Below are 27,480 nucleotides of genomic sequence, written 5' to 3' on the forward strand. Positions count from 1 at the left end.
ACATCTGGTGTGTTATAATCATTCCATGGGTCTGGGGTGTAAGATGGACTGGAATCCCCTACTGGTTCATTGCCTGCACCGACCCCTCTTCATCAGAGGGGTCATCATCATCCAGTGGCGGAGAAGATGGGGGTGGAGATGGAGCAGGTGAGTGGTGTGGAGGGGGAGGTGGAGGAGGAGGTGGAGAAGGTATTCTGAGAGGAGATGTTGCAATGTCTCTGTTCTTTGGTGGAGATGGAGCTGGTAGAGGCATGTCCATTGTTCTCTTTTTGGAACTAAGAGTAAGTTGACCTGTCTTTGGGTCTTTTAGAATAGTTTTTTGCTTTGGATCTGGTTGAAAAAGCTCTTCTGATTGAGGTTGGTCTTTAGGCACCGATTTATTTGGTTCCGAAGGCTTGCGTGGAACCGGTTCAGGAGTGGCTTTATGCTCTTTTGGCCTGGAAGCATGAGTTGTTTTATCGGGTACAGGAGTTTGTGGAAGCGATTGCTTTTTTGGTTCCGAGGATTTTTTCGGCTCCGAAGTCTGAGAGGTAGCTGTCTTGGTAAGTGGCTTTTTGCTCGGTTCCGATGACTTTTTGCTCGGTTCCGATGACTTTTTGCTCGGTTCCGATGACTTTTTGCTCTGTTCCGATGTTTACAAAGCAAAGGGATCGGTGCCGGCAGCTTTTGGTGTCGCGTGTGTCGAGGTGGAGACAGTGGTCGGCACGGAAGAGGATGACATTTTCTTTTTCGGTGCCTGGATTAGTGTTTCGGCACCTGTGGCAGGCTGACTTGGTCCTGAGTGGCCTGTAGGCTTATTTATGGACTTTTTAGCCGGTTACGAAGGAGGGGCATGAGAAGTCTTTTGTCAGTGTGCACCTGGGCCCGAAGGTGTTACCGAAGCCTTTTTCGGGGTTGGGGGGAGTGGGTCGGGGTAGAGGTCACTACTTACGACCCGCTGCCCTGAAGTGATGTCCTTGACGTCAGAGTCCTGGGCTTGGGATGCGCTGGGAAGGCCTTCTTCGAATTGCTCCTGTTCTGGTACATCGACGCCCTCTTAGAAGATGTCGTTTGGAATGGACGTCGACGATCGAGCCATGGTTCTTCAAGCTCGAAGATCCTGAATAGTTTTCTTGGAGCAGAAGGAGGCGCAAGCTGGACAGTCTATGGCCTTGTGCTCCGGCGAAAGGCAGAGGTTATACACCTCATGAAGATCTGTGTGTGGAAACTTGACCACCAGTCCGAGGGGATAGTCATACTCGGTCCGCAGGCCCCGTCACATTCCTCCCCCCCTGGCATCTCCCGTTCGGAGAGAGGGAACACACGGGAAAGGAAGTCCGCATTACCATTGTCTTTCCCCTTTCGATGGTGCACCGTAAAAGAGTACGGTTGTAAAGACAGAAACCACCGCAATACTCTGGGGTTATGGCTGCTGTTCTGATGTATCCACTTCAGGGGGGCAAGGTCTGTATGAAGGATGAATGGTTTACCCTCTAAGTAGTATCTTAGTTTCTCTATCGCCCACTTTATAGCCAGAGCCTCTCTCTCAATGGTGGAATATTTACACTCCCAGGGGAAAAGCTTCCTACTTACATACAACACCGCGTGTTCAACCCCTTCCTTGCTGACTTGGGACAACACAGCACCTATACCCACATTGGAGGCGTCAGTGGCTAACACGAAGGGTTTAGTGTGATCGGGGGATAGTAGTACTGGGGCTGTAGTCATGGTGGTTTTCAAGACTTGGAAAGCCCTCAGGGATTCTTGAGATGGATGACTATATTCCCGGGACTTCGTGTCCTTTCTGAGAAGATCGGTCAATGGGGCAGCCACCTCGGCAAAGCAGGGTATGAACCGGCGGTAGTACCCTACCAGACCGAGGAAGGCTCGGAGATCTCTTTTATTAGCCGGAAATGGAACTGTAGCTATCGCTCGTACTTTCTGGCTTTGAGGGGCTATGATGCCATCCCCCAGAACATAGCCCAGGTAGTTCACACTGTGGAAAGCCGCTCTAGATTTTTTTGCATTGATGTGGAGTCCCGCTCTACGTAGCGCGGTGAGGATGGTTTGCAGATGTAGCAGGTGTTCCTCCCAATCCTGGCTATAAATGACTATATCGTCCAGGTAGGCTGAGCTGAACGAAATGTACGGTTGCAAGACCCGATTCATGAGGCGTTGAAAGGTCGCCGGGGCTCCATGGAGTCCAAAAGGAAGAACCGTGAATTCGTAGGCCCCCTCATCCGTCACGAAGGCGGTTTTCTTCCTATCCTCCTCACGAAGAGGCACCTGCCAATACCCCTTCGTGAGGTCGATGGTCGTGATATATCTGGTGTCGCCTATTTTCTCGATTAAATCGTCCACCCTAGGGATAGGATAGGTATCAAAGTGAGACACCGCGTTCAAGGCCCTGAAGTCCATACAGAAGCGTTTGGACCCGTCTGGTTTAGGTATCATCACTATCGGGGACGACCAATGGCTCTGGGAGGGCCGGATTACGCCTAATTTAAGCATGTCGTGGACTTCCCTTCGGACGGCTTCTTTTCGGGCGGCTAGTATCCTGTAAGGCCTTTGTTTTACCACTTCTCCCGGAAGGGTTTCGATGCGGTGTTCTGCCAGGTTAGTCCTCCCGGGTAGGTCGGAGAAGACGTCGGCGAAGGGTTTCAGGGCGTCTGCTAACTCGGTCTTCTCCTGGGAGGTCAACCCCTGGTTGACCACCAGTTGGTCCAAAGTTGAGGCGTTGGGGATACTAGTCTGACCTACAAAATGACCCGCTCTGGGTATGGGCCCTAACCATTCTTTCAGTAGGTTAATATGGTAGGTTTGGGTTTTAGTGGGCGAGAGGCGTAACCTGTATGTAGTTTGCCCGATGGCTTCAATAATCCGGAACGGGCCTTGCCACTCATTTTTGTTTTTGTTGCTGATTGAGGGTAACAGTACGAGAGCCCACTTTCCGACGTCAATTGTTCTTAACTTCTTTCCTTTATCGTACGTCTTCTTATACCTCTCGTGTTGATGATCCATGTTGGAGTAGGCCAGGTCGCTTAGCTTTCCCAGTTTGGTTCTCAGTTGCGTGGTGTATTCCAACATGCTTTTCTGTTCTTGGGATTCTTCGTTTTCCCACATTTCCCTCGTGATTTCCAGGAGGGACCGTGGCATTCTTCCATATAAGAGCTCTAAGGATGAAAATCCCAGGCTACTTCGTTTCTGTGCCCGTATAACATACAGGGCGATAGGCAGAAGCCGGTCCCAAGTAGGTCCTTCGGCTGTCAGCATTTTTTTCAGTGTTAACTTGAGAGTCTGGTTATACCGCTCAACTAGGCCATCGGTTTGGGGGTGGTACACCGATGTCTTCAGATGCTTGATGTCTAGTGAGGCACACACTTCTTTCATCAGTTTCGAGGTAAAAGGGGTCCCCTGATCCGTCAGCACTTCTATGGGGAACCCCACGCGAGAGAATAGCTCCACAAACTTCTCAGCGATGGCGGATGTTGTGGTGGTGCGCAAAGGAAAGGCTTCCACAAACCGGGTCGCGTAGTCGACTATTACGAGGGCATACAGATGTCCGCGCCCCGACTTTGGCAAGGGGCCGATTATATCCATGCCGACCCGTTCGAACGGGACTCCAGTGATGGGCATCCTCTGTAGTGGCGCAGCGGCTGGTCGGTGGGTGTTTCTTCTTTGGCAGACTTCACATTTGGCACAGAAATCCTGTACGTCCCGATAGATTCCAGGCCAAAAGAAATGCCTAATGATGGTTTCCGTGGTTTTCTCCTTGCCTGCATGGCCGGCCGTCAAATGGGCGTGAGCGAAAAAGAGTACCTATTCCCGAAAGGACCTGGGCACCAACAGTTGTAGCTCTCCCTCTTGCCGGGGCTGGCGGTATAGTAATTCGTTCTTAATCAAGAAGCGGGGATAAGACTGGGGGTTGAGTCCATCAGGGGCGTGTGCATTTTCCCAGGCGTGGAATAGGGTCCTATCTTCCCCCTGAGCAAAGCGAAAACTCCTGTCTATGACCCAGGGTTCGGGGGACAGGTATGTGGGTAGGCTCTCCTTCGGTATCGGTCGGGAAAGGGTCTCCCTAAAGAGGGAAAGGAATTTGGGGTTGTCTGTCCCCAAAATCATGTCCTCTGGCAGGGAATCTACCACCCCTACCCGGACCATACAGGGTTCTCTATCCGGTAGTGTTATGGTGATGGAGGCCACAGGGTAGGGCTTCACATCCCCGTGCACACACCTAATATACACAGGACTCTGGGGGTTCATCTGTTCGTGTTTGACAAAGCGAGTCTGGATTACGGACTGTCTGCACCCCGAGTCTAACAAGGCCCTTACCCTGTAACCATTCATCCTCATACTCACATAGAATGTGCTGCCCATTTCCGCGGAGTACATCACAGTTCTCGGGAGATACCCAACCTCCATGGGCTCCTCTGGAGTCCTTCTTTTGGAGCACATTCTCGCTATGTGGCCCCACTCCCCGCACTCGAAGCACTGAGGTCCTTTATTCAGGGGAGACGTCATTCCCGTAGGCCTAAACAGTCTGGTGACCTCAGCCCCGGCTTTGGGTCTTTTGTCCACCTTTGGGGGATGTAAGGGTTTGAGGGCCTTCTCATGTTCCCAAGGGGTTGGCTTAGGTTGAGCTTGTGCATATTGTGACGCCATTTCTATGGCTTGTTCGACTGTACTCCCCACGTGTTGCCGCAGCCAGCGTTGGGTGGCAAAGGGCAACGCCTCCATAAACTGCTCTAAGTACACTTTGTTCAGAATGTCCTCTTTGCTGCACAGGTCCGGACGCAGCCACTTGTCAGCCGCCATTTTTAATCGGAAGAAAAGAGTCTTCGGGTTCTCGCCTTGGATCCCTCTTTCCTTTCTAAAGCGTACGCGATAGGCCTCTTGATCAAGCCCTAAATGATCCACGATGACCATTTTAATGGTCGCATAGGGTGTAGTGCCTAGAAGGTTAGCGTCCTGATAAGCCGATTGGGCTTCTGCTGTGAGGAGAGGAGCCAAAAAGAACGGCCATTTCTCTTCGGGCCAACTCATGGCGCGGGCGGCCCTTTCAAAGTTTAAAAGGAAGGCATCCGGGTCTTCTCCGTGCACAATTTCTGGAGGGCCATACCGGTGGGATGGGGGCTGTGCAGGCGTACCTCACCGGGGATGGTCTGGGTGGAAGGCGGCACATTTCTAATACACTCCATTTGGGCCGTTATGGTTGTTGTGAATAGTTCTCGGTCTGCCTGTGCTAAGGTAAGCTGACTTTCCACAGCCCATTCCAGTTTTTCTTGGCCTTTAATTATGTGCTCTATAAGGGCCTCCATCTTTTTCGTACAGACGAATGGTGGAGGGGATCCCACTTCTGACACCAGTTGTCCCGAGGGGGTCGGTGCTGTGGACTTTCAGCTACTGAGCTGGGAGTGACTGAAGGGGTCGGGGTAAAGAGAAACACTGGCGCCTTGAGTAAAGGGTTCAGGGAAGGCTTTATTGGTATGTAAGTTTTTTTCATTAAGGGGGTTGCTCTAGCAAGCACTGCAGGGTTCAAAGAAAAGGTAGCTTTCTCCAGCTTGGCTGTTCCCGGTATGTGGTCAGGGCGGTCGTGTTCAGGGAGGGGCCGTCTCTCCGCTCCGTGGTCCACTCCGGCACCAAAAAGAAAGGAAACTTGAGTCAGATACTTGGGTGGCACTGGGAACACTCGTGCGGGAGGGGAGTGAGGGAAAACAACCGTGAGATGGTGCACACTTCTCAATCAAGGGATGTGGTAGGAGTGCGCGTGATCAGGTAGGGTATTATACTGGGCTGTACACTTTATACACGGGGCTGATTCCTCCGCCCGACCCAACCCGCTACCCGGCCCTGTACCTCTTGAAGCCACGCTCCTCCCGTGGGAACGTGGCGGGGCGATGCGCTGGACCGTTGGCCTCCTGGCGTGTCGCTCTCTGTCTCTCTCGATCCCGGATACCGCCGTCCGTCCTCCACGATGTCCGCTACCTCCAGGGAATCTCCGTCCGTCCTGTCTTTATTACTTCCTCCTTTTGACGTGGTGACGCTGTCGAGGGGCGGGGTCTCTTCTTCCTGGTCCGTTTTCTTAAAGGGGCCGAACGTGGTCTTGTCATCCGGCCAGCCTGACTCGGGTTCCTCATTCCATGGACAAGGCTGTAGCTGTGGGGAAAAGGGGCAAGGTGAGAGGGGGGTGGCGGACCACCAGTCCGAGGGGATAGTCATACTCGGTCCGCAGGCCCCGTCACAACCTCCGAATTAGTGAGAGTGTTATATTCCTCGATGTAGGCCAGTGTTTCGGGTGTGGGCAGTGCATCATAAGAAGCCTCCAATTCACGCAGTTTATCCTCAGTGCGACGTAATTGTCCCCTCAGATCCCCAGGATACCCGCCGACATACCTATGCATACTCCCCTTATAGTGGTACAAAAGGGGGTGGTGATGGACGGAGCATCTGAACCAATCAAACACACACACCCAGTCAAAAGATCTGGGTTTAATCCATCACCATTCTTTAGCCCACTCTGCCACCCCAGTTCAGACATGGCTATATGCAAATCAGTCTGACCCTGTGCCTCATGGGAACAGTCCAGCCCGAACTGCCAAGCCATGCCTTCCCTGGACTGGAAACAAGCTTCCGAGGACCGGTTTCTGGCATTACAGCCGTCTTCAGCCAGGTTTGCTTGAATCCAGTGGCAAAATGAGCAAGGGACTCACGTCTGAGCATACCCTGCCACACTTATGGCAGCCAAAAGCGGTACAAAAGGGGGTGGTGATGGACGGAGTGACTTTAAATGCCTTCCATAGAGTGGCTGCACTATCCACCGTACCCACATTCAAGTCAAAGTATTGTGCTATAGCTCTCCTAATCGTGTCCTCATACACCGGATCTAGGAGGGAGTCCGCAGGAAACCGCCAAGTGAACGGGCGGCGCATTTTGTGTGGCACTAAGAGCTGCATTATAACTGGATTGTGATCCGAAAGGGTCCGTGGCAGTACGCTAACCTCCAGCACCCAGCTATTAGCTACACTATCTAGCAACCAGTAGTCCAAACGTGACCAGGTATTATGAGCAGGAGTGATATGCGTGCCCTCCCGGACCCCAGCATGTCTCAGGCGCCAAGTGTCTACCAGCCCCGTCTCTTCCATGAAATCACGCACACTTTGGGCAACTTTGATCATTATTATTTTGCTAGTCGAGGCTGACTTGTCCAGCTGTGGTGTTCAAGTCCCCCCCAAGCAATAATGCCGTTTCCGGCCATGCGCGCAACACCTGGAATAAAGACAAGAACGATGCTGGCTCGTCAACCACTGGACCATAAATATTGGCTATAGTCCCCATCACCCTTCCTCCCTAGCTTGCCACGCACTACCGCCCAGCGGCCCTCTCCATCTACACAAGTGTCAAGTGGCTCAGGGGGTCCCCCTCTTGACAAGAATTAAGACTCCTCGGTCATAATTCGAATATGAGGAGGCCAGTCGGAATGCAGCCCAGCAACGTGCTATGGAACCCTCAGTGTGCTTAGTCAGATGGGTTTCCTGTAATAAAGCGATGTGCAAGCCGTGTCTGTCTAAATGTGCGAGCACCTGTCTGGTTTTCTTGGGTGTGTTCAGGCCACGCACATTCCATGTAACGCAAGTGTATCGCTCACCCGCCATTAGGTAAACCGGTGGGTAGTCTCGAGCCAGCATCGTTCCGTAGTGGCAAGCAAGATATCACCTGCACCCTGTGTATCAAAGTGTGATTAATGTTCCAGATCTTATCCCTGAAGCAGAAAGTAGGCTCAGGCCCCCAACCCCCCTCCCACTTTGGCAACCCCAATCCGCCAAAGACACAAATCACCTGCCCCCCCTGTCCCAACATCAACAATAACAACCATGATACTGTTTGGGTCATTCCCATTGAGGTCTGTGGCGACGACCAACACTCCCAGCACTAGGCGGAAGTGGGCCACCGCGCAGATTGTTGCGTGCCCCTACCCCTAAGGCCAACTTAAAAAAGCATAGTAAGTGACATCTCTGGAGCAGCCAGACTACTAGACAACCTATGTAAACGTGAATCTCCCGGGAACCTCTCACATATCCCAATGTAATTGTAGGGTCATCAACAGGATCTAACCAGACCTAGTCCAAGTATGTAACGGCAAATCATCGACCCAGGCAATCGCCCACCCCCTGCACCACTTTCAGAGTCCCCGGCAGCATCTAAAACATGACACTATACAGCCAACAACAGGACATATATATGCAGCTATAGTAGTATTATACTCAGTCCTCAACGTCCGACGTGGAGCCAGAAGATTTGCGTCATTTCTGCAAAAGATTTGGCGTATGCCATCGCCTGCTTCGGTGTTGTAAAGATTTTCCCTCCCTCGAACTCGCCGATGCGCAGCCTAGCCGGGTACAGCATGGCATATGGGATTTGTTCCTGTAGGAGCAACTTCTTCACATTCTGAAATTCTTTCCGCGCAGCCTGTACTTGCGCAGTGAAATCCGGGTAGAAGGATAATTGAGAATTTTGATACACCACTTACCCTTTTATCTCTTAATACGTAGGACAGTGTCTCTGTCTCTGTAGTTGAGCAGACGAACAATGATGGGTCGCGGCAGGGTACCCGGGGGTGGACTAGCCGCCAGCAACCTGTGAGCTCTCTCAACCGCAAACATGGGGGATAGCTCATCCGCTCCACATACCTCACGGAGCATGGTCTCAATGTAATCCTCCAGCCGCACCACGTTCGTCGACTCCGGCAGGCCTAGAACGCGAATGTTATTGCGTCTCGACCTCGCCTCAATGTCTTCATTCTTTGCTTGAATGACCGCCAACAGCTTGGTGATGTCAGACGTTTTTCTGCCACCTGTTGGAGGCCATCCTCTGCATCAGTGATCCTCTGCTCTGCTTCCCCAATGCGTGCAGCTTGCTTATCCAGCTTGGCGGAGAATTGATCCATTCGACCATTTAGGGCCTCAATCTTGCCGTTGATTGCCTGGAGGCTAGTCTGAATAGCTGCCTGCGCTTTTTCCAAGGTAGAGGGGCCTTGTGAGGCAGCGTCTGTCAGGGTCAGATGTCTCAGTCTAGGGCTGTTTGCCACTCCTACGGAGCTCAAATGTGAGTTTCGGCTGTGTTTTATCTGGTTTGCCCATGGTGCAGGTCCGTTACAGCTCCTGCGTCCCTTGCAATCAAGGGCACGCCTCTCACGGACTTCTATTGCGACCACGCCAACCATACACACTTTTCACCGCACCATCTCTTCGTCCCCAGTCGCAGGGAGGCCCCCCTGCGCGGTATTCAGACTTGGCAGTGGCGTCTCCATTAGTGTTCTAGCCAGCTAAGAAGTGTCACCGCAAAGGTTGCCAGCTGCACCGCCACAGCGCCGCACCGACACCTCCACAGCTATTGCTGGTCACCACAGAGTCGCGAGGGAAATAGCAAAACTCAGGTCTTCCAAAGGCACAGGCGGTACCACCAGACCGAGGGCCGTCTCAAGGGGGGCCGCACCCTGCAAGCTTTGCAACAGTTCTCACACCAATAGTCCCCTAGGGGGTAGGCCCCTCCACAGTGTCCACCCACGCACCGTTGTCCAAGAGTGAGGTATGTTCCGATGGGTCCAGGGCATCTCCACCGCCGCAGCCTCTCAGCACAGTTCAATGGCCCAGGCAAAAGGGACTCCAGCCTACTCGCGGCCTAGCGCGCACTCCGGAGCAGGCCGCTTGTGTACTTATGGCACCCAATTCACGGCAGCCCCGTCCCGCAGTGCGAGACTCTAGGACCGCCCACAGTCCGTGGCTCCGTCCACCACCGCGTGAACACCAATAGGGGGTGTGCGCCACCAGGGCAAGGTGGCTCTACAGCAACTATCTCCCCAATAAGTCCAGAAGCCCAGGTGGGAAGTCTCCGGACTACTCGTTGCCTAAGGTGGGCACCGGAGTCAGCCGCTAGCGTATATCTGCAGCCCAGTGCCTACCTGCTCCCAGCGGCGTCGCAAAACTCGAGGTCCGCTTCCTGCCGGACTCTGTGTCGCGTGGGTGCGCTCCCCTTACCGGGCACAATTCTTCCCGCCGTCACCTCACTGGGGCAGCAGGGGCAGCCGTCGTCTCCGGTGTCAGGGGGCCGCGCTCAAATTGACCGCCGCCACTCTCTCAGCGCAGTGACCCCATACAGCTCCGGTCGGCAGCCCAATCAGCAATGGCAGGTGTCTGCAGTCCGCTCCCCGTCTAGAATTTAGTTAGTTGACCCAGGTGGGGCAGGATATTGCAGGATATTCCGCGGTGGCCAGCAGAACAGCACTACAATGCTGCCATCCTGCCGCGCGCCAAGTCACGCCCCCCACCAACCATCCTTATTCAATTCACCTGTTGTGATGTTTTTCTAAAAGGTTTTCAACACATGCTTCCACTGAAGCCCTTTGTGATGCTACAGTATGACTTAAAACGGGTTCACATGTTTCTAATGTTTACATAGTTTGCACCAATGCACAATTGTCCATTAAGCCTACTCACCCTTAAAACTGTCTTTCTGGTTTTGGTAAGATTTGCATGGTCCAGCCTCCCTGTAACAAATTTTTTCTGAACAAACTGGTGTTAACATCTTTAGCTGGGTTCCTACCAAAGGTGGTGATGCCTTTTCAAACAAAGAACATGTACGGATACCCCCACTAAGTAAAATTAAATGGGCAGTAGCTCTAAGAGTAAAAATTATCGCCCACAGAACAGTTCACTTCATAGTTATTTATTTATCATCATTATTTTTTTTAAAGTAGAAAAGAACAAGTTACTTACCTTCGGTAATGCTTTTTCTGGTGGATACAGTATCTGCCTGTGGATTCCTCACCTTGTGAATATCCCACTGCGTCAGCAACGTTCGGAAAATTCTTTGCAGTTCGCCTGCGTGGACGACGTCACAGGAACGCACGACACCACGCGTGGCTCCGCTGACGTCACCGACTCCATAATAGGCCTACGCCGGCGTGATGACATCAGTTCTGCCCTTTTTTCTGTGCCTTCGAGGCACCCGGACGGACCAATGACAGTAGAAATATACATAGTATACACAGTACAAACTATTCAAGGTAACACACATAGTGTGAATAAAATATAGTAAACATGTTCAAGAACACATTCCTTTAACGGATAACATGAATATATTAAAAAACATTACCAAAAATTCAGGTATAGAAGAGTGGACAACGAGGAGGCGGGTGGGCATGTGAGGAATCCACAGGCAGATACTGTATCCACCAGAAAAAGCGTTACCGAAGGTAAGTAACTTGTTCTTCTGATGGATACATCTGCCAGTGGATTTCTCACCTTGTGAATTGATTCCCACAGCAGTCCCCACTCCCGGAGGAGGGTGTCCACTCCTCTATACCAGAAAGTCCTAAAGGACAGAATGCGCAAAATGGCCGTCCCTCCTCACCTCGGTATCCAAGGAGTAATGCTTCGCAAAAGTGTGGAGGGAGGCCCAAGTTGCTGCTCTACAAATGTCCTCAACAGGTACACCCCTAGACAAAGCAGATGTTGAAGACTTTGCTCTAGCAGAGTGGGCTCTTATACCCTCTGGAGGTTCCTTACCAGCCAGGGCGTAGCAGATCTTGATGCATAGTATTATCCATCTCGAAAGCGTGCCAGCTCTTCCTTTTCTGCAGCCAGCAAATCCAACAAACAGCTGGTCATCCACTCAATAGTCCTTCGTCCTATCCAGATAAAAGCTCACCACCCTCTTAGAGTCCAGACGGTGAAGCCGCTCCTCCTCCTTGGAAGGGTGAGGGGGAGGATAGAAGGTAGGAAGGGTAATAGACTGTCCTAGATGGAAGGGAGTTACCACCTTAGGCAGGAAAGCAGCCCTGGTCCTAAGAACCATTCGTTCAGCATGAATGGTCAAGAATGGGGGCTTTGAACTAAGAGCTTGAAGCTCACTTACCCTCCTTGCCGAGGTAATTGCAACTAGGAAAACCGTCTTAAAAGACAACAACCTCAAGGGACAATTATGTAAAGGTTCGAAAGGGGAACCCATTAGAAAAGTAAGCACCAGATTCAAGTCCCATTGAGGCACAATAAAAGGAGTAGGAGGAAATGTATTTGTAAGGCCCTTCAGAAACCTTAAAACAATAGGAGATTTAAATAAGGACGGCTGATCCGGCAGACAGAGAAAAGCAGACAAAGCCGAAAGATAACCTGTAACAGTAGCCACAGCAAACCCTAGCTGCGCTAAAGTAAGAGCAAATAGAAGTATATCTGACAAACGAGCTCTCAAAGGGTCAATAAACTTCTCCCGACGCCAAGACACAAATTTAGACCATCTGTATGAATAGATTGACTTGGTAGAGTCATGCCTGGCCGATAGAATGACATCCACCACATCATGTGGGAGAGAAAAGGAATTCAGGTTGTCCCGTTCAATCTCCAGGCATGAAGGTGTAAGGTCTGGAGGTGGAGGTGTAGAACCTGCCCCTCCCTCAGAGAGGAGATCTGCCCTGAGAGGGAGACTGAGCGGCAGACACGAGGAGAGGTGGAGAAGATCTGTGTACCACACCCTTCTTGGCCAATCCGGGGTGATCAATATGACTTGGGCCCGGTCTTGGCGAATCTTCCTCAGAACCCGAGGAATCAAGGGTACGGGAGGAAACGCGTAAAGGAGATGGGAGTCCCAACTCAACTGAAACGCGTCCCCCAAGGCTCCCTGCATCGGAAACTAGAGACTGCAGAATGACGGGCAGTGAGTATTCGCGTGAGTGGCGAACAGGTCCACCCGAGGAGTTCCCCACGTCCGAAAGACGTGACGAACTACCTCTGGATGAAGCCTCCACTCGTGGTCGGCTGAGAACTGCCGACTGAGACTGTCTGCACGCACGTTCAGAACTCCGGCCAGATGATTTACCATCAGACAAATCTGATGATCCTGAACCCAGGTCCAGAGACGCAGAGACACTGCGACCCTACTCCTCCCTGCTTGTTGACATACCACATCGCGGTGGTGTTGTCCGTCAGGACCTGAACCGACCGACCGCGAAGGGAAGGGAGGAAGGCCTTGAGCACCAGACGTATCGCCGCAATGAACAGGTTGCACTGGGAGGGCACCAGGTGAGATTTGGGTACATTTATCGAAAGAAGCCCAATCTGAACAACAACTGAGTTGTGACTTGCAGATGATGGAGCACTTTCTCTGGAGATTACGCCTTGATCAGCCGTTCGTCCAGATAAGGGAATACTGGCATCCCTGATCTTCTGAGATGTGCTGCCACCACAGCCATCACCTTGGTGAAGACTCGAGGCGCAGTAGTAAGACCAAACGGAAGGTCCGCAAACTGGTAATGCTGCAATCCCACCGTAAAACGGAGATACTTCCTGTGCGACTTCAGGATTGGGATGTGAAAATATGCATCCTGCAAGTCGATCCACACCATCCAGTCTTCTTCCAGCAGCGCCTGAAGAACCTGAGCAAGGGTGAGCATCTTGAACTTCTCCTGTTTCAGGTAAAGGTTCAAGATCCTGAGGTCCAAGATTGGACGAAGTCTGCCATCCTTCTTGGGAATCAGGAAATACCGGGAGTAGCATCCCTGACCCCTTTCCTGCTCCGGAACCACCTCTATCGCACCCTATCGTAACAGTGCCAGGACCTCCTCCTGCAGGAGAAGTAGGTGGTCCTCTGAGCAAAAACCTTGGAAAGGAGGGTAATCCGGAGGAAACTCCCAAAAGGGAAGAGCATACCCATTCTCTACGAGATTGAGAACCCAAAGATCTGATGTAACCAATTCCCAATCCCGTAGAAAATGGGTAAGCCGACCCCCCCACAGGACCCACATGATCCTGAATGGCGGATCTAGGGCTGCTTTGCTGCTGATGGAGGGGGTTGGGAAGCGGAGGAGGTAGAGGAGGAGGAGGCTTGACGTCCTCGAGCACGAGCTCTTTGCCCCTGTAGGATTTATATAGTGGATTTTACTGCTGCTGCTGCTGTTGAACTTGACGGTAGGGTCGAAAGGACGAACGCCCAAAACCTCTTTACCTCTTAGTCGCAGAGCCTCTGGACTGCGGCCCCAAAGATCTGGCAGTAGCCCTACTGTCCTTAAATCTTTCTAAAGCTGCATTAGCTTTTTTGCCAAATAATCCAGTACCATCCAATGGCAACCCAACAAGGCTGCCTGAACGTCCGCAGAAAAGTCAGATGACTTCAGCCAAGCAGCCCTTCTAGAGGCAACAGAAGTTCCCATAATGTGTGCAACTGAATCAGCAGTGTCAAGTCCACTTTGAATCACTTGACTTGCAGCTGCCTGTGTATCAGCCAACACCTCATCAAAATCCTTCCTGCTGTGCTCAGGAATCTTTGGAGCCAACTGCTGTACAGAGTCCATCAGAGCATGTAAAAATCTCCCCAAGAGACATGTGGCATTGGTCGATTTTAGAGCCATCCTCGCAGAAGAGAAAATCTTCTTCGCAGTCTGATCCTGTTTCTTGGACTCCTTATCCCCAGGCACTTGAGGGAAAGCACCAACAGACTTCTTCGAACAGGCTGCCTGTATTACCAGACTTTCAGGCAAAGGATGCGAGGATAGAAACTCAGGATCACCAGGAGCTACCCTATACCTCCTTGCAACACCCTTAGCCACTGCAGGAGCTGTAAGAGGCCTGTTCCATACCTCCAATATAGGCTCAGTCAAAGCCTCATTAAAAGGAAGCAATGGTTCTACAACCGAAGATGGGGAATGAAGAACCTCAGTCAATATATTAGCCTTGAATTCAGCTGTAGGCAAAGACAAATTTAAAAGAGCTGCAGCCTTTTTAATGACCACATGGTATGGCGCAATGTCCTTTGAAGGGGCATCAGAAACAAAGGACAGCTCCCATTCAGGGGAAAGCTCTAAGCCACTAGCTTCCCTTAAATCATCAAAGTAGTCCTCCTGAAGCTCACCCTCTTCCATCTCAGCCTCAGCCTCTCTATATCTCTGCTCCTCTATAAGACGCTGAGCTTCCCGCCTCGATCTTTCCTTCACGAGCCGCACCGTCGGAATCCCTGACCGACTCTGGAGCCGGCGTCGAGATCGGATCCGGAAGCCCAAACTGCTGCTCACGAGAACGAGTCGGAGCCGGCATCGATGAAATCGGCGTCGACGACTTCGGCGGCGCCGAGAAATGCCAAGACGAAGCCTGCGCCAGCATAAATGGCATAAAAGGAGCTGGAGCATAGGAGTGGGGAACTCCTAAACTATATGCCAAAGGACCCATGGGACCCGAAGGTGCACCAGAGGGGTACAAAGCTCTCGAGTAGACTCCATACATCGCGTTTAAAAACGAAGTAGGGTCTTGACCTGGAGCTGGGAAGGGTGGGTAAGAACCTATAGGATGCCCTTTCGGAGGTTCCGGATTCTCCTCCTCTTCCACAGGTGGATTGACCGGAGTCACCGAGCCCTCTTGTAAAGGAGCCTCTTCTTCCCCTCGAGCCGGGGACAGCGCCATAGAGGGAACCAACTCCGGATCCGGAGAATGCACCGGCGACTCCAAGCGCGAAGCCTTACCTTCTGGAACACCAATCGAAGGAGACACCTCATCTTTTCTATGCCTCCTCTTAGGCGACTTCGGCCTCGACTCCGAGTCCTTACCGGAGTGATGACGAGATCCATGCCTTCGCTTCTTATGCTTTTTCTTTGCTGACCTCGAAGCATGACCAGAAGACTGCTTCCAAGGCGACGCCGTGCGGGACCTCGACCTCGCCCTACTTGAACGCGATCTCGAAGTCTTCTTCTCTTTTCTACCTTTCAACTTTGCCACCAGAAGTTTCACTTCCCTCCCTCGAAGAGCCTTCGGGTTCATCTTCTTACATGAAGAACAGCCTTTGACATCGTGGTCCGATATCAGGCACCAGATACAATCTTCATGAGGGTCCGTAATCGACATCATCTTGCCGCACTCCCCACAAGGCCTGAACCCGGTCTTCTTAGACGACATCCTCAGCGAGAAACAAAGAAGCCAAACAGAGAAAAACAGTAACAAAGTTATCAACCGCTACAGAGGTTCTCCGAAACCGTTAGCATCGACAGCCCGGAAAAAAGGGAACTGATGTCATCACGCCGACGTAGGCCTATTATGGAGTCGGTGACGTCAGCGGAGCCGCGCGCGATGTCGTGCGTTCCTGTGACGTCGTCCACGCCGGCGAGCTGCAAAGAATTTTCCGAACGTTGCTGACGCAGGGGGGTATTCACAAGGTGAGGAATCCACTGGCAGATGTATCCATCAGAAAGTTTTTTTGCATACATATTTCAGATATATAAAAATGAACACATAATGGAAAACAACAATCATGTGTAGACTACATCAATGATCATGAGACTATATATTGACGGCAGGATTGATGGGGTCACTCTACTTGCGGTTCGGCGTTAGCGTCATTTGAAACTTCGGCTATTCATTTATTTATTTGCGGGTTTATATCGCGCTTGAATCGACTCCCGGAGGAGTATCTCTGCACCCTAGGAACACCACAAGCACAGTCAGGGGGGGACCAGAAAGAATTAATATTGAAACAGAAAAGTTTTAAGCTGCTTCCTAAACATCAGATGTTCTGAACATTGTCTAAGAGCTAATGGGAGCCTATTCCATAATGAAGGCCCAGCAACAGATAGGGCTTTACCTCCATGTCTGGCCCTCTTTGCACGGGGTACACACAGTAAAGACTGGTTGCTGGATCTGAGGGAGCGTACAGGGGAGTAAGGTATGAATTTGTTTTTTTAAGTATGCAGGGCCTAATCCGTTTAGACTCTTGTGGACTAGGCAGCATGTTTTAAACTTAATTCTTTGCTGTACCGACAGCCAATGTAGTTTGTCCAAAAGAGGTTTGGACTCAGATCTTGGAGGGGCGTTCAAGACCAACCGGGCCGCAGTATTCTGTACCACTTGGAGTTTGGCCAGTACTCCCTCATTTGCAGATAACAGTAGGCCATTACAGTAATCGATACGGCTAAGGACAAGAGCCTGTACCAATGTTTTCCTGATGCAGTCCTGGAATAGGGGGAACACTTTGCGTAGAATGCCAATGACGTGGAAACCTGCACCCACAATGTAATTGCTGTGCTGCTTCAGCGAGAGCTCATAATCTAGTCGAACTCCTAAGTTCTTCACAACATGTTTGGGGTCAGGGACTGGTCCGAGACCTTGCGGCCACCAGTCCAGAGTCCATAAGATTTTAGCCTCCCCAAACAGCATGACTTCGGTCATGCTTACATTACACTGTAGGCAGTTAGATGACATCCACTGAGCCACAGCTTTCATGCCCTGAGAGAAGGAGGCTTGAACCTCGGTGGTGAGAGATTTGAAGGGAAAGAGGAGCTGTGTGTCATCCGCATAAGATACTGGGATAAAGCCAAAGGCTCGCATAATTCTAGCCAGGGGTGCCACATAGATGTTAAAAAGAGTTGGACTCAAACAGGAGCCCTGTGGCACCCCCTTAGAAATCTCTACCTCCTCCGATCGATATTCACCCATGGTGACACATTGGGTGCGGTTGGATAAAAAGCTCCTTAGCCAGGCCAGAGCCTTATCCTCAAGACCGATGTTTGCCAGCCGACCTGTCAAGATGTTATGTGACACAGTGTCGAACGCTGCCGACAGATCTAATAATATCAGGACAACGGAGTATTCCCTGTCCTGATACATATGCAGATCGTCCATAACTGACAATAGGGTTGACTCTGTACTGTGCTTCGGCCTAAAGCCGGATTGAGAGTAATCCAGACCTCCTGCTTGTTCGATGTAATTGGATAGATGACAGTTTACATGCTTTTCTATAAGTTTACCCAAGAACGGTAGCGGCGAAATTGGTCTAAGATTAGACATGTCTGTCCACGGAATTGCAGAGTTTTTTCTAATAGGTCTAACCAGAGCCCTTTTCCACTCCCTAGGGACCTCACCTTGAATCAAGGAGAGATTTACAAGTCTCTGAATCCCATGACCTAGTTCTTTGCCAAGCATAGGCATTATTCTTGCTGGAATGGTATCAGTTGGACACCCACTCTTGATCTGACTGAATAGAGGTGCTACCTCTTCTAAAGAAATAGGGAGAAATATACCTAGGGTATGAGTGGTGGAGAGAGGTTCTTCCTCGGTATGTGGTCTTAATTTATCTCCTCTAAAGGACAGGTTGGAGCTGATGATTTTTTCGTAAATCCCATCTATTTTCTTGGTAAAGAATTGTGAGATTTCATCACATAATTGTTGTGATGCTAACTCCGAGATCTCAAAAGCCACTGGTTTAACAAATGATTGAAGGATTTGGCATAGGACCTTCGGCGCAGTTCCAGCAGTTGTAAGTTGGGACGCAATATGATTCTTGCTAGCCGTACGAATCGCTTTATGGTATCTAGTGAGGGCTTCCCAATAATGGTACTTCTCATCAACCAAATGGGAGGACCTCCATTTCTTTTCAAGTTTTCTGGCGACTTGCTTTAAGGACCTTAAATGATCTGAAAACCAGACTTCCTGCTTATGTGCAGGACGAGGTTTGAACACCTTCAAGGGGGCAATAGCTTCTACTGCTATTACGACTGCCCCTTCAAATTTGGTCAAAGCCGCGTCTATGCCCTCTGTGGGAGTGAAGGGAGGTTCCACAAACTTCTCACAGAAAGCTTCTTGGGTCATTTTGTGCCATTGTTTCCGTTTGCTGGGGAGGGCTGATGGACATGGAGGTGTGCTGATGTTATGAGTATAAAATTCCACTATAAAGTGATCAGTCCAATTTACCTGTATTGGAGGTAGGCAATTAATCAAGGGGGAATTAGACAATATTAGGTCTGTGTGTCCTGCTAGATGTGTTGGACCACTATTGGCTTGTATTAGGCCCAATAAGGACAGATCCGTCAATAAGGACTGTACCTCTTTACACTCTTTTAATTCACTATGTACGTTGAAGTCCCCCAAAAGTAGGAAATAGCTGTCTTTATTCACATAGGGGGCCCAATGCTTCCACTAGTGAGATGGAGAAATTGGCACGAGGCCCAGGGGGCCGATATACCAATTCTCCTTTCCAACTACCTTTGGGTGCAACGCTAATTTTAAAAATTAGTAATTCAAGTTCTGGAGTGCAGAATTAATCTAAGATGGAGATATCTAATTCCTGTTTATAAACAATCGCTATCCCACCCCCTGTCTTAGTGGGGCGATCTAGTCTGACTATTTTGTACCCAGTCGGGATTCCTAAGGTTATAGCAGGGACAGAGTGGGGTTTCAGCCATGTTTCTGTTAGGAAACATAGCTCAGGTTCAGCAGATGAGATGAGTTCCCATACCTCGGTAGAATGTTTTGATAGCGATCTAATGTTACAAAGCAGGTTCTTGCTCCCCAGTGATACATTAGCGCCCTCCCCTATTGTTGGTGTTTAATGACAACCAACAAGATCAGTGTCATCGAAATGAATCCGAAACTGAGTTTGGCAATAGTAACAGGAGAAAGGGCCCTCCAGGCTAATATCCACCACCCCTTTACATCCCAGCTGGTGGGTATTTTGTAATCCTAGAAGTGCCTGTGAGCTATAAGTCACCCGGGTGATGGGACGTTGTCCTAGGTCCGCAGATGTAAGTGCCATGGCCCCTGGCCCCGTCCGATCGCGGACGGGCTCCTCTTTGGCTCGTCTTAGGCGCGTCCTTAGGCGCTCCCCTGCGCGCGACCGCTGCGCGCTCAGAGCGACGAGAGGGCTAAATAGCCCTTTGACCTGTAGAGCTAGAGCGCTAACCGCTCGAGTTGTGGGAAGTGTCTGGCTCTTCCTGTCCCGCCCTCCGCTCAACGGTATTGGCTACCGAGTCGGACCGGGGCGGGCAGGCTGAAATATAGAGCACAGACTTCTCGGAGTTCTAATGAGCCCCTAAATGCCCCTAAAGTGACCGGGAAACAGCGTGAGCAAAACAATACAGTGAGTGCTTTAAAATTCTTAATCAATTTTAAAATGACATCAGTTCTTAAAATATCCTGTTGCAAGAATCAAACAGTGCAGTGCAGAGTCTTACGCTCTGAAAGTGCTTTCTGGCGCTAAGCGGGTCTGGGGAGACTCTGCCACCGTCCTCCCTTACCGCAATCAGCCGTCCGCTCCTCGCTGCCTAAATAGCCCTTTGACCTGCAGAGTAGAGCGCTAACAGCTCGAGTTGTGGGAAGTGTCTGGCTCTTCCTGTCCCGCCCTCTGCTCAACGGTATTGGCTACCGAGTCGGACCGGGGCGGGCAGGCTGAAATATCGAGCACAGACTTCTCGGAGTTCTAATGAGACCCTAAATGCCCCTAAAGTGACCGGGAAACAGTGTGAGCAAAACAATTCAGTGAGTGCTTTTAAAATTCGTAATCAATTTTAAAATGACATTGGTTCTTAAAATATCCTGTTGCAAGAATTAAACAGTGCAGTGCAGAGTCTTACGCTCTGAAAGTGCTTTCTGGTGCCAAGCGGGTCTGGGGAGACTCTGCCACCGTCCTCATTGTCGGCCTGAGGACTGTTGGAATGACCCGTTGACATATTCCCTCATAGTTTTTTGGGCTCCCTGACATACTGTGGAAGTAGTACGTTTTCAACTTCAGTGTATGCTCGAGTGTTAAAGTAAACCGTTTTGGATCCTTCAATATTATATTTTCTTTATGCCTGGACACACATTCCTTGGTCTCCGGTACCTGCAAATTTATCTTCAGTTTTAGGCCCTGTGGATTTTCATTTTATCGTACAATACTCAGCCCTCGGTGCCGGTTTATTGTAGATATATTTTGCACTTCTTATTTTCACCTTATATTGGTTCTCGAGACAGTTCGTTTAGCCCTGCCTTCACACTATACATTGTGTATTTGTATGGCTGGTGGCTATCTCCTGCCCACTAAGAAATTCAAAATTATGAAGGCTGCGCCCTGATGAAGGAAGCTTGAAGCAGTGGCATTTACATCAGGGGCGTCAGCGCTTCTCACCTTTGTTGTCATATGTGATGTGTGTATTTATGTATTTTACTGTTTATTGTATTTTATTGGGTTATGTTTGTTAGTTCTATATTGATACTTGAATGTTGTTTGTTGATGGCGTATATGTTTGTCAGGTGGTTCTCTGTATAGTGTGGCTTGATTATTTTTTTTCCCCCTTTGGGCTTGTTTTCTGTCTTATGATCATTGATGTAGTGTGCACAGATTGTTGGTTTCCAATATGTGTTCATTTTTATATATCTGAAATATTATAATGATGATAAATAAATAACTATGATGTGAACTGTTCTGTGTGTGGGTGATAATTTTTCCTCTTGGAGCTACTGCCTATTTCATTGTACTTGGTGGGGGTACCCGTACATGTTGTTTGTCTTTTCTCTGGCTTGAATGTTCCCCCAGAACGAGTTTCTCAGGGTCCCTCTTATGTTTATATGGGGTGATGCCTTTTCCTGCTGGACAAGCTATCACGCTTTCAAGTGTCTTTGGCCAGCCTCATCCCTTGAAGAGGAAGAGTGACTACCTTGTTGAACGCCTAGAGGGCATTACGTTTTTACATCTATTGTACCACATAACATGGGTGGACAGTCAGCTCTTTGTGGGGTTCTCAAGTGAAGAAGGGCAAACATCTGGAGAAACAGACCATTTCTTGATGGATAGTCTACTGCACTAAGATCTGCTATGCATTAGCTAAGTAGCAGCCCTCAGAAGGTCTAAAGGCCCACTCCACCAGTGTCATGTCTACTACTACTGCTTTGGCATGAGGAGTGCCTGTCCTGGATGTTTGATACATTCAGGAAGGACTTGTGTCTTGAAAGTCTGGTTTGTCAAGATGAGTATTTTGTCCTCTAAGACTTTTCAATTTGAGACGTTCCACAGACCTTCCACTTCAGGAGGTATGGCTTTGGTATATATCCACCATGTCAGGGATCTACAGTTAGAAGCATCTGTCGGAAGAACAAGTTACTTTTCTTTGGTAAGGCTCTTTCAGGTGTATACTCTATCTAACCGCATATTCACCTCCCTAGTCTGTGGTATGGGATCATCTATCTAAAAAGCTCCCAGTCTAGGAATCTGCACATTGGTTTCTTTATTCTGATAAAGGGTTCATAGAAGAAACTGATATCAGAACCCATGGGTGGCACTTAAATGGGGCTCAGTTCATCACTTCTGGAGCGGAATGGCTTAGTCGTGGAGTTGCACAGCGCCACCGATCGGCACTCAGGAGCACTGATTTTGAGTAGTCCGGATTCATTCTGGAACATGAGGGAAATTCACATGGTAACAAATCTGCCGTTTGATAGGGTATCCACCAGAAAAAGCATTACCACTGGTAAGTAACTTGTTCTTCATTGCCACAAATCCTTGCAGTAACTGATATTTCAGGTTTACACAGTTCTGTTTAATACATTGGCCTGACATGAAAATCCCAGGTTTCAAACCAAATATGTGTCACTTCTTCATTAGAGAGCGCTGATAGTAGTCTTGGATTTCTGTCGAAATGTTCCTTTAGGGTGAAGTTGAAATTCAGAGAGACTATATAAGAATTCTCAATCATCGCATATTCTCCTTCCGTATAACTAATGTTAGCAAGTTTGTCCTCCTTTCCAGGAGTCTACTCAGGAAGAACAGCAATATACTTATTCTGGCTGTGGATATCCTCAGGCTAAACCAAACTTGTTACATTGCGTTGAAAATTGTGTTCTGGTGAAAGTTAACATTGGGATCTTTTCCCTTCCTTGGATGCCCATTTACTTTAGAAGACTTGTGTCTAATCTGCAGATTGTGTGGAATAAAAAGCCTGTTTGAGGCATATGAGCTGCAAATCACACACTGTGCATAGATTGCCATCTGGTGTTGGGCCCGGATGTTTGCACTTTGTTGTTGTCCTGGAAAAGTCTTTGGAAGTCACGAGATAGGTGACTTCTTTGGACCATAGTGCGCATGGGCATCAGCTCCATCTTCAGATAGTTTTTTTCCGCCATCGGGCTCTGATGTGTTTATTGCGCTCCAGTTCGGTGCCGTTACCGATCCAACTTCCGACGTAATCCTTCACCCTATTCTCCGGTATTGTTTCGATCGTGATCCCTAGTCGACGCGCATCTCTACAAGCCGAAGACTTCGATTCTGATCGTCGACAAAGGCCTTAGGGCCTACCCAAGGCCAAGATATCTGGCTCATGGAAAGGACTCCATTTTAAAAAGTGTCCTCAATGTGGATCCATTGCCCCTCACCTTGCCCCTTTTCCCCACAGCTACAGCCTTTTCATGGAATGAGGAACCCGAGTCAGGCTGGCCGGATGACAACACCACGTTCGGCCCCTTTAAGAAAACGGACCAGGAAGAAGAGACCCCGCCCCTCGACAGCGTCACCACGTCAAAAGGAGGAAGTAAGAAAGACAGGACGGACGGAGATTCCCTGGAGGTAGCGGACATCATGGAGGACAGATGGCGGTATCCGGAATCGAGAGAGACAGAGAGCGACACGCCAGGAGGCCAACGGTCCAGCGCATCGCCCCGCCACGTTCCCACGGGAGGAGCGTGGCTTCAATAGGTACGGGGCCGGGTAGCGGGTTGGGTCGGGCGGAGGAGTCAGCCCCGTGTATAAAGTGTACAGCCCAGTAGAATACCCTACCTGATCACGCGCACTCCTACCACATCCCTTGATTGAGAAGTGTGCACCATCTCACGGTTGTTTTCCCTCACTCCCCTCCCGCACGAGTGTTCCCAGTGCCACCCAAGGATCTGACTCAAGTTTCCTTTCTTTTTGGTGCCGGAGCGGACCACGGAGCGGAGAGACGTCCCCTCCCTGAACACGACCGCCCTGACCACATACCGGGAACAGCCAAGCTGGAGAAAGCTACCTTTTCTTTGGACCCTGCAGTGCTTGCTAGAGCAACCCACTTAATGAAAAAAACTTACATACCAATAAAGCCTTCCCTGAACCCTTTACTCAAGGCGCCAGTGTTTCTCTTTACCCCGACCCCTTCAGTCACTCCCAGCTCAGTAGCTGAAAGTCCACAGCACCCGACCCCCTCGGGACAGAGGTGAAATATCTTTCTAAGAGATCTGTGGCGAGGGCGTATGGGAAAGGTGGTAGGCCCGGTAGGGTACTGGCTAACCGGCTTCTTGAACATGCGGATGCCCCCCCCCCCGATTGAGTTAATAGTAGATGACATGGGCGGAGAGCACTTTGCCCCCGAAGATATTCTCGGTCAATTCCGCAGTTTCTATGAGACGCTCTACGCCTCCCGTGCTGACTTGTCCGAATCCGCCTTGAGTGACTACTTGTCTGATACAGCGTGCGCTTGGTTGTCCGATGTACACAGAAAATTCCTTAGCCTACCCATTGACGAGACAGATGTTAAGGAGGCTATCCTCTTCTTACCTAACAAAAAAGCTCCCGGGCCTGATGGGCTGACAGCAGAATTTTACAAGCAATATGTGGATGTGCTCACGCCCTACATTTTAGTAATGTATGCGGAAGCGCATGAGGTTGGCCATCTCCCACCATCTTTGAGACAAGCACTAATTATTACCCTGATGAAGAAGGACAAGGATCCCTCTCGGTGTGAATCCTATCGCCCCTTATCTTTGATTAACATTGACGTCAACATCCTCGCATAGATATTGTCCAACAAACTACATCCTCTGATGCCATTATTGGTGTTACCAGACCAGTCTGGTTTCATCCCGGACCGATCTACCTCCTGGAACCTCAGAACGATATTCGCCATGTTTCACGTATTGAACCCCGATTTGCCTGCCGTGGTCGTGCTTTTGGGCGCGGCCAAGGCGTTTGATTTGATCGAATGGAAATATATGATCTCCATCTTGTATAGGATGGGTTTCCCCCTGTTTTTGTCCACTGGATACAAATCCTTTATACAGACGCTTCAGCACGTGTGAGGGTGGGTGGCCTCACCTCGGAACCGCTCGCCATACAGAGAGGTACTAGACAGGGATGCCCCCGGTCTCCCTTTCTTTTTGCCATTGTCTTAGAGCCCCTCGCCTGTAGAATACGCCAAACACACAGGGCGGCGGCTCTGAATTTTATTAATCGGCCGGTGGGCATATCCGCTTACACGGATGACATGGTGCTATATGTTCGAGAACCACACCTATATCTGTCACAGGTCATCCGTGAATACATCCGATTTGGGCTGTTCTCTGGACTAACCATTAATTGGGGGAAGTCTGTCATAGTCCCCCTCACACCTGCCACCAGAGCGCCTCAAGTAGAATACCCCTTGCTGTGGACAGAGGACTCAGTAAAGTATCTGGGCATCTGGATCCATCGCAATCCTGCGACTGTCATACGGGAAAATGATGGAAAGGCCTACACTGAATTGGTACAGCAGGTTGATCGGTGGGTGGGGTTACCCCTGTCTTTAGCGGACCGTATAGCTGTCGTCAAAATGGTGGTGCTGCCTAACTTCTTGTACTTGGTTTTGCAACATCCCCATCCATTTAAACAAGCAATTTTTTAAAACTGTGCAGACACAACTGCTTCGCCTCGTGTGGGGTGCGGAACCGCGGAGAATTAGCTGGGCTACACTTACATTGCCGTTTGACAAAGGGGGGTTCTGTGCCCCAGATTTCTTTGTGTATTACCTGTGCAGACTGGCCCAGTAGGCTTTTTTCTGGTTTCGATCGCATGATTTTATTCCCCATGTGGCGATCGAGGAGGGAGACGCGGGTGAGATCCCTCTGAATGGCATCATTACACATGTTCGCAGGCCAGCACCCAGAACGGAGATAAACACTATCGACGCCACGATTTCGGCATGGCAGAGTATAGGCAGAAGGACAGACAGACTTCCTTTGTATGCTCCAAATATGGCTATTGAGGGGCACAGTGCTATTTCAGTTGTGCATGAGCGTGGGGCGATCCGCGCACTCAAAGAGGCAGGCATCTCTGTTATGGGAGATCTGTATAGGGGAGGGACATAGATTACCGGGGAGGATTTGAGCTACATCTCTAACCCTACTCCACTGTTTACTTACACTTGCTATCGATTGCGTAGAGCTCTCAGGGATCACTATCCAACATTCCCAGAGGAGCTGGTAGCCTCCAAGTCGCTGCAGTTGGTTATAACAGCGGCCACAAAGAAACATCTGCTCACTAAATTGTACAGGGTGGTGCAGGAAGAGTCGGTATTCTCGGAAGACAGGAGCTTGGAAAGGTGGAATAGGGTTTTGGATCCACAGATTGCGATGGAAATGTGGGAACAGATCTGTAGTGTAACAGGGAAACTGTCGGCTAATAGTAACTTACGCATTATACATCTTAAATTTCTCCATCAAACGTATCACACCCCCACACGACTCCACAAAATGGACTTAGAGACGCGAGCTGCTGCAGGCGATGTGGACAGGAAGGGGCAGATTTCGTACATTTAGCATGGTATTGCTGTGGGGTACATGCATATTGGGTAGAGTTGCTGGAGGTACTACACACTATGGCTGGGCAACGGTTGGACTGCACCCCACTATTGTGTTTGTTGGGATACGTACCTGAGGTAAAGGGTGCAACCGGGCGCTTTGTAAGGGTTGCTTTACTGCTGGCTAAAAGACGAGTGCTTTTCACGTGGGATGGAAAGCGATGACAGACATGGTGTACTGTCACGAACAATTGACCCTGTACGAAGATGAACTACCAATGAGATCCCGTCCTTATGAAGATTGCAGGCAGAGTGGTTTTAAAGAAACTTCAAACATGGAAAGTGACAATAATATCCTAAGTCCTGTCCAATATGGCTTTAGAGAGGGGATGGGCACGGTGGAGCAGGTCCTCAACTTTGTGATAATTCAGGGGAAATATACCCAAGCCAAGAAAGAATCTCTATATGCCATCTTTGTTGATCTCACAGCCGCGTTTGACTGTGTGGACCATGCTAAGTTATGGCAAACCCTGGAAGAAATAGGAGTAGAACCAGCCATAATACAATTTCTACGCCAGCTGTATTTTGGGGCTACAGCTAGGGTGAGACACAGGAAAATGGGAGAATGCACAGGGCCCTTCCGCATTGAGAAGGGGGTGAGACAGGGCTGCGTGCTGGCCCCTTTCCTATTCTCCATCTATACGAACGCTTTGGAGGGGGAATTGAAGGCCAGCACAATTGATTCTCCCAGATATGGTAAGAAGCAGGTTGTCTCACTCCTTTATGCGGATGACGCAGTGCTCATGGCCCGCACGTTGATAGGTGCCAGGAGGGCATTAGCAATATATTATCAAGTCATGGGAAAAAACGGGGGCTAAAAATTAATGCCAAAAAGTTGTTCATGTTGAAATGCGGGAAAGATCGCGCCAAATGTAAGGCAATCCAGACGGATGGCCTATCAATTGAGTGTACCAAAACCCTCTCCTACCTGGAGGTGTTACTCGATGGTTCAGGTTCATGGGTGGCACCTATAAAATCTAGGACTTAGTTATTTAAACGATCTATAGCGGCCCTAATGAATATTGCAAAACAATTAGGCAAAAGACCACCCGAAATCCTGCTGAAAATATACACGGCTAAATGTAGGAGCAGAGTCCTATATGGGGCTGGAATTTGGGGGATCCAGAACGCATCCTCCTTCA

General features: G+C 49.8%; 1 protein-coding gene across 3 annotated transcripts in view; it reads right to left on the reverse strand.

Annotated features, from left to right (window-relative positions):
* LOC144783784 (uncharacterized) overlaps positions 1-27,480 on the reverse strand; it is a 528,515-nt gene that overhangs the window by 257,814 nt on the left and 243,221 nt on the right. The gene's annotated exons all lie outside the window — the stretch shown is intronic.

The sequence above is a fragment of the Lissotriton helveticus genome, chromosome 10 (genome assembly GCF_964261635.1).
Source record: "Lissotriton helveticus chromosome 10, aLisHel1.1, whole genome shotgun sequence".
Lineage (NCBI taxonomy): Eukaryota > Metazoa > Chordata > Amphibia > Caudata > Salamandridae > Lissotriton > Lissotriton helveticus.